Below are 8,060 nucleotides of genomic sequence, written 5' to 3' on the forward strand. Positions count from 1 at the left end.
AGTTTCTGTGCTTATTACTTATTTTTAATCAGAGGCCAACAATTGTCTTTTATCAGAATATTTCATGGAAAATGCAGTTGAAAGAACTATTAGGCTGGTTAATACGATACAGAATAATTTATACATACACATATATATATAGAGCATCTTTCAGGTCAGAAGGATATTTCATAGCATCTCACACAGCTGGCTGGACATCTGAGCCGGGTGGGGGGGGGAGAGAAAAAGGTTGAACTGGGCTGGGGTTTGAAAGGTGATTGAAAGCACGGTCAGAGAGGTAAGTCCTGAGATGGGCTTTGTAAGTGGGGAGGGGGAAGTGATGTGGAGGGTATCTGGATGGACCTCCAGAGAGTGGGAGCAGCATGTCTGAAAGCCCACCCACCAATGTTGGGGCAGAGAGGGCAGGGGACATAAACAGGCTAGCGTGTGCTGAGCTAAGGGAGTGACTGAGGCGGTGGGATTGTAGGAGGTCACAGGGCTAGAGTGGGGCAAGGCCACGGAGGGATTTGAAAGCGAGGATGAACACTTACACTCAGGGAGTATCACCGATGTATCTAGGATATGGTCAATTTTTTTTCACACAGCTTCAAAGTTAGAACATAACCTTCTTTTCCCTCTAATAATCTGATCATGGGTTTATAGCCTAGAAGAAATAGGTCATGGTAACTCGATTCCTGCTCGCACACTAGTCAGCAGATCAATCTGCTGAAATTGGTCATTAGATCATTTTTTTTTATTTTATTGGGCAGGTTTGAAATGTTGCAATTCCGGCCTTCGTGACTATACAAAAGCTTCCCTCTGTTTTAGAGAAAGATTTGCTTCACAAATATGTTTTTAAAAAATGAATCAAGTCTGTCATCAATCAAAGATAAATATCTGCAGCATTCAGCTGTCTGAAAGCACGCTGGAGAAAAATAAGATGTCCTGGAGATAAATTGCATTTTTTTCCTCAAAAAAATACAAGATACAACTTTTCTATTGGATTAAAAACATTTTCTGTTCAATTCAACTCCTGGCCTATTCCATCCAAAATAGATGATTTTCCCCACCAAACACAGTCACTGCACTTTAGAGTAATTCCTGTGAAGGACTTTGGGATGTCCTCCTGATGTGAAAGGCGCTGTGTCCAATGCCAAGATTATTATTCCATTCAAATGGGGTTGCATGTTTCAGCTAACCAAAGGTAAATTACCTATGTAAGCAAATGTGGCAAGCTGAAAAATGCAGCTCAGCAACCTACAATGTAAATAAACACTGTAATTTCATGAAAAGTTGGTACACTCTGTTTGCGATTTCTAAGAATAGCCAATCTGTGGACAAAACAAAGTGGCCAGAGAGAAAGACACCATCTCTCAACGGGTGGCCTTGTGTTCCCTGTTTTGTTTGCTCTTTGGCAACTCTCACAGATCTGTTTTGATGAAAAAGATCCTTTGGTCCTGAGTCTGAAACTTATGAGGAACTTTTGAAACATATTCAAGCATTCATATTAGACCATTCAGGATCATTGGTTAATAATAATCCTTGCATTTGATATAGAGTTTGTGGAGTCCTGTAGCTCAGTGGTTAAAGCACTCGCTTTGCAAGCGAGAAACCTGAGTTCAATTCCAGGCAGAGGGCGAAACCTTGGGTAAGTTTCCTTACTCCACACACTTAATAATAATCCCTCCAAAACAAAACAATAATAAATTGGTCATTTTCAATCTACGACTGTTTGTGGGACATTGCTGTGCGCAATTGGCTGCCGCGTTCACCCACAAATATACAGTCAATTCACTTTACAGTGTGTTCTGTGAAGCGCTTTGGGACATCCTCCCGACGTGAAAAGTGCTATATCAAATGCAAGGATTATTATTATTATTATAGTCTCATCGTGTCATCAGGACTTCTCAAAGAGCTTCACAGCTTTTAATGTGTCATGACTGTGTTTGCAGATCAACACTGCAGCCAATTTGTGGATTGAGTGATCAGATTATTATTTGGTCACTCTTTTTTTATTGAGACGTCTCAAAGCGCTTCACGGGATACACTGTAAAGTGGATTGACTGTGTATTTTGTGGGCGAAACATGCAGCCAGTTTGCGCACAACAATGTCCCAAAAAACAGCCATGGAGTGAGTGACCAATTTTACTTGGGGGATTTGTTGGCCACTTACTTCCCTTTTCCAATTGTGCCACAGATCTCTAAACCAGTCTGAGCAGACAGTACTTCGGTTTATCATTTAATCCAAAAGGTCATCAAAAATTTACAACCGTTAAAAAAAAGGTTACTTACAGGTAAACAGTCTTAATATTCCTTCCAAAGCAGATGCTATTCAGAAGTTAATGGCTTTGCTTCCAGCTTTAAATCCACCAATCCATTGGGTCCCATCAGGCCAAACATCCAGCTTTACCATTTATAATGTTGGCCCACTATCCTTTTATGAAAAGATTGCTTCACAAAAATGTCAGAAAACAAATAGGATATTTTTCAGAGTTATTTTATGTGGATATTTTCATTTCCCGACACATAGGATGAGTTATCTCAAAAGCTGTTCCCTGTGATCTTGCAATAGCTTCCTGTCATCTGGAGGCTGCGTGCGTGTGGCAAACTTCATCCAGCAGCTGACCTCGATGACAAAAATAAAGCAGCTTTGTGTCATCCAATTGATCTACATAGCTGGACAAAGTAGTCAGGAATAATCATTGCCAGAGCAACACCCGACTCGATCTCTCGCTGACATATACGAGTGGTTCACGTGCCAGAACAGGGCTGCAGTGAAGCCTTGTACATAGAAGCCTTATCTCCCAATGCATTTATCATAACCTTACACTCTCAGACAGGGCCCAAAGCCCAGGTTGGCAATAATAAGGGACTGAGATCCCTCTGATGTGGTTGTCACTGTAGATATCTAAATCATTGTATAATACAGATACAGGCAGAGTATCCTTCTGTGGAGTCCTGGAACATATTGTTTAGAGCACTCGCCTTGCAAAGGGAGAGGACCCAGGTTCGATTCCCAGGCAGGGCAAAACCTTAGGCAAGTTTCCTTACTCCGCACGCCTCTGTTTACCAAGCAGTAATTAGGAACCCGGTTGTAAGTCGATTGGCAGATCAAAAAAAAATGTGGTCACTCAATCCACAACTATTTGTGGGAGACTGCTGTGCACAATTGGCTGCCCTGTTAAATATTTCGCCCACAAAATAGAGTCAATTAACTTTACAGTATATCCTGTTAAGCATTCTGTCAATTATGTGATTTGGCGCTATATCACCTTTCACGTCAGGAAGACGTTTCAAAGGATTTACTCTAAAGTATGTATTTTGTAAGGGAATGCAGCAACCAATATGCACATAGCAATGTTCCAAAAACAGCCATGAAATAAATAACCAATTTTATGTAAGCGATTATTGATGAGGACACTGGGAGAAACTCCTTTCTCTTGTTGAGTAGTGCCATGAGATCTTTGCTGCCCACCTTGACAGGTTGCTGGGATCTTGGTTTAAATGTCTCGTCCAAAGAACGGCACCACCAACAACACCCCAACATTGCATTAGAATGTCAGCGTACAGTACAAAGTTCAAAGTCCCAACACAATGTTGTAAAGATATAAATATTATTGTAGTGTTGCAGCGTGGTGACATTCATGAGAGGGTAGTAAACTTTTGTAACATTACCAGGAGAGTGAATTTCAGGAGGTGACAGAAGTCCTCTCTGTCACCTTCAGGATACAAAGTAATAATAATAATCTTGCATTTGATATAGCCCCTTATTATGTCTTCAAAACGTCTCAAAGCGCTTCACAGAATATACTGTAAAGTGTCGTGTCTGTAATTTGTGTTTTGGGTTAATAACCCACGTGAACCAAACCGAAAGTTAGCGTGTTGAGTTAAGCATGTGCAAACACTCATACAGAGAGAATTACAGGTAGCTTTAACAATGTGATTAGCAACCAATAAAAAAGGCAACAGATAATTTTGTAATTTTTCACCTTGGTTGTTAATTAAACTAAAGGCACTTGTATACGTTTGCACAAGTTTAACCCGAACTGCAAATTGTGCTGATGAGTTGTTTACCCATCCCATAAATTGTTTACAGCTCGTACAGGTTTCTATCAGATCCCGAGCTGGTTTTCCCTTCTCTAATCCAGGGACAACTGGGGCCAATTGAACCTCCCACATGCAACCCCGAATGAAACCAGCAGAGATCGGGATTCAAACCAGCAAGTTCCTGGTCATAAGCTGCAGGTCTATCTTCTACAGCAGGGCGGTCTAACTGGCAGCCCATGGGGCGATTTCATCAGCCCCCACCCTCCCCCCATTTCATCTGGCCCACCCGCTCCCTCCATAACCCTTAACGTTAGGTTATGTTTCTGGAAGCGAAAAACAAAAATATTGCTTATGCAGTGTGGGTGAGTTTCTCAAATGGGGCATCGGGCCCTCGGTAGCCAAAAGGTTGAACCACCCTTAATACACTAATGGAGCTGCCCCATATACTATACACACTATACCACCCTGCTGTAGAAGATAGACCTGCAGCTTATGACCAGGAATTTGCTGGTTTGAATCCCGATCTCTGCTGCGTTTGCTGGTTTCATTCGGGGTTGCATGTGGGAGGCTCAATTGGCCCCAGTTGTCCCTGGATTAGAGAAGGGAAAACCAGCTCGGGATCTGATAGAAACCTGTACGAGCTGTGAACAATTTATGGGATGGGTAAACAGTATCAAGTCACACAGAATATTCTCAGCTCAGAACACTGAGCTGCTCTGTGTTTTCCTTTGCGCTCTGATCACATGGCGCCTGCTGACCTAGGAGAGAGCGAATACATTTCACTCCAGTCTTTCAACTGTAAAAACATCATAAAGCAGGAAATTAGAGGAAGCCATTGGACCCAGCAAGCCAATGCTTGGTTTATAAACCCACGTGGTTAACGATGTTAAAACATGAAGGATTACATTAAACTCTGCGCCATAATTCAGATGACTAAAAATTTGATATCAGAGCTACAAAACAATCTTACAAAGGTCACAAACACATTTTCACTTACAGTAGCTCTTTCAAAGGTTTGTCCCCAATTTCTTTCCGCTTGTGTCCCAAAGGCATCGATTCATTCTTGGGTACAATTCGATAGACACCGGACACCTTCCAGTTGCTCAGCCATGGCCGGTCTACATGTATGAGTGAATGTGGACAATTCAGTGTCAGCAGACTGTTCACCACAGGCCTAATGACAGCTAAGGTTGAGCCAGTTTTTTCAGACTTCCAGATATGTGCAAGGATCAGTGGATAGTAATTAGAAATAGGAACTCTGACTGATGTTCCCTTTGTCTAGAGTGGTGATACATAGCCTAATTTTGGACTATTTATATATTCTAGGCCTAACCATTTCTATTAAAGGCTGTAAATAGTTAAGGTAACACATTGTGCGGATATGTCAGAGCTGTTTTTAAAACCTTTTTCTTAAAACAAAAAGCTTGAAACAAATGTGTAAAGTTTAGGATTCCAGTCATTCCCTCAATCGATTTTTAAAACAATCCCGGGTCCCACTTAACACCAAAAAGTAAAATGTTTGTGATGAAATGAGTTTCTCTGGTTCCGATAGCTTTGACATAAACAAATTAATAATTCAATTAATTGCTGTGTGTGAACTGGCTGCTGCATTTGTCTACAAAATATAGTCACTACACTTTACAGTAAATCCTGTGAAGCACTTTATACATTCTCCTTACATGAAATACGCTAAAGCAAATGCCACGATTATTACTAACTAGTAGTAGTATCCATTAAAAATAATCCTATAATAATCGTTGCATTCGATATGGCGCCTTATCCCGTCATTGAGACTTCTCAAAGTGCTTTACAGAATATACTGTAAAGTGGATTGACTGGCCAATTGCGCACAGCAGTGTCCCACAAACAGTCATGAGTTGAGTGTTTTTTCTATTCTGAGGGATTATTACCTCCGGAAAGCAATCTGTCAATCGACTGACAACCAGGTTCCTACATACTGCTTGCTAAACAGAGGCGTGTGGGGTAAGGAACCTTGTCTAAGGATTCGCCCTGCCGGGAATCAAACCCGGGGTCTCTCGCTTGCAAGGAGAGTGCTCTAACCACTATACTACAGGACGCCACATTTAAGCAGCATGTCATGTATTATGATATTCCTAACTAGTCAATTCCCTCTGGAGAATTTAGTTTCAGTACAGTTGTGCCATTTCTATTTCTGCACAGATTATTACATCACAAGCAGGCGACTCTCACAATGTATTTTCTTTGAACTTAAGGGCAGCGATACCAGTTTGGATCAATTCCCAGGAAATATTTTCTATTTACCGTCACTGGAACAGGACATGCACAATGTTCCAACAGACCTTTCAACCATAAACAGATCCTACACGCACAAAATATAACCTCACTTTACAGTATATTCTGTGAAGCACTTTGAGACATCTTGAAGACGTGAAAGGTGCTATATCAAACATAAGGATTTATTAATAGTACTATTAATAGAACTTTCAACACTTGAAATGATACAAAAAACATAATCCCTAATGATGCTGTGAGACGAACAGATCATTTCTGTCACCACATGTGACTGTAAAGACTGAAAGAACATCCGAACGCACCAAGAATGTGTTAATGATGCAAATTTCACAGTCAGCTGAATTCAGACACCTCCTGTCCAAATAAAAATTGTCGATTCTCATGTTCCTGTATTTACCCTGATTTTCTGTCATTAAAATGATGTAATTCCTACATATTGATAGTCACATTCACACTTGTCTCAATGTATCTAATGGCCTAGATAGATTGGAAAGAAATACGAATTTTAAGATTGCATAAGACAACAAGAAGCAATGTGGCAACCTGGCTCAGGTGGTTAACTCTCTTGCCTCCGAGTCAAATGGTTGTGAGTTCAAGCCCCAAGTCAGGATTTGGAATCCATGTAGTCTATGCTGACACTCCAATGCAGCACTGGGGGAGCGCTGCTTTGTACTTCAGGTGAGAAGTTAAACGCAGACGCTAAAGATTCCATGAAACAATTCAAAAAGAGAAGGAAGCTTCTCTCTCCCGGTGTCCTGGCTAACAATCCCCCAAACAAAATTGGTTACTCGCTCCATGGCTGATTGTGGGACATTGCTGTGCGCAAATCGGCTGCTGCATTAAGCCAGAAAATACAGAGTAACTGCACGTTACAGTATAACCTGTGAAGCGCTTTGAGAGGTCTCGATGATGTAATAAGGTGCTAAATCAAATGCAAGAATTGTTATATTACTTCATATAACAATAAAAAATAGCAAGCTTTTGGTGGCTGAGTGGGTTGAAGCCGCAAGACAGGCAGCCCAGCACAAGACCTTAGAAGACTCGAAAGTCTTAGGAAACGAGCGAAAGAGAACATAGACAATTTTATATAAAAACAAAACATTTCTATTGCCATAGATGGTTTCAATTAGGAGCAGGTATGCAATATCCGGTTACTTTTGGAAAATAGCTCTGGCAGCCATACCCACGGGACACGCAAATGTAAAGTCACATGTGGTTCTGATGTTTTGTTTTCCCCCCATTGTTTGGGTAATGTGCGTGAGGACCAACCGTGTAAACTGGGCTCAGTTGGCCTGTGATAAAACAGGCCATGAGTGGTGCTGGCAGAGAGTGAGTAATAATAATCCCTCGTTATATCATTGAGATGTCTTGAAGTGCTTCACATAATATATTGTAAAGTGGATTCACTGTGCATTTTGTGGTGAAACATGGCAGCCAATTGCGCACAGCAGTATACCACAAACAGTTGTGGATTGAGTGACCACATTTTTTTTTGAGGGTTTATTACCCCAGGAAAGCAATCCGCCAATCGACTAACAACCGGGTTCCTACTTACTGCTAGGTAAACAGAGGTGGAGTAAGGAAACTTGCCTAAGGTTTCAGCCCATCCAGAAATTGAATCCAGGTCCTTTTGCTTGCAAGGCGAGTGCTCTAACCACTACCTACAGGACTTCTGTTCCCTTCAGAACAGTAGACTCGAAAGGTAAATCACTTCTCAAGGTGGGTCTCAAGGTCTCCTGAGACAACAATACAACATTATT

The 8,060-nt window shown here is 41.3% G+C and overlaps 1 protein-coding gene across 1 annotated transcript in view; it reads right to left on the bottom strand.

Moving 5' to 3' along the window:
• ehbp1 (EH domain binding protein 1) overlaps positions 1–5,134 on the bottom strand; it is a 230,184-nt gene extending 225,050 nt beyond the window's left edge. The window contains exon 1 of the mRNA XM_042333424.1: positions 5,024–5,134. The gene's annotated coding sequence lies outside the window, so the exon portion shown is untranslated. The remainder of the gene's footprint in view (positions 1–5,023) is intronic.
• Positions 5,135–8,060: the final 2,926 nt, after the last annotated feature.

The sequence above is a fragment of the Callorhinchus milii genome, unplaced genomic scaffold, assembly GCF_018977255.1.
Source record: "Callorhinchus milii isolate IMCB2004 unplaced genomic scaffold, IMCB_Cmil_1.0 Scaffold3, whole genome shotgun sequence".
NCBI lineage: Eukaryota > Metazoa > Chordata > Chondrichthyes > Chimaeriformes > Callorhinchidae > Callorhinchus > Callorhinchus milii.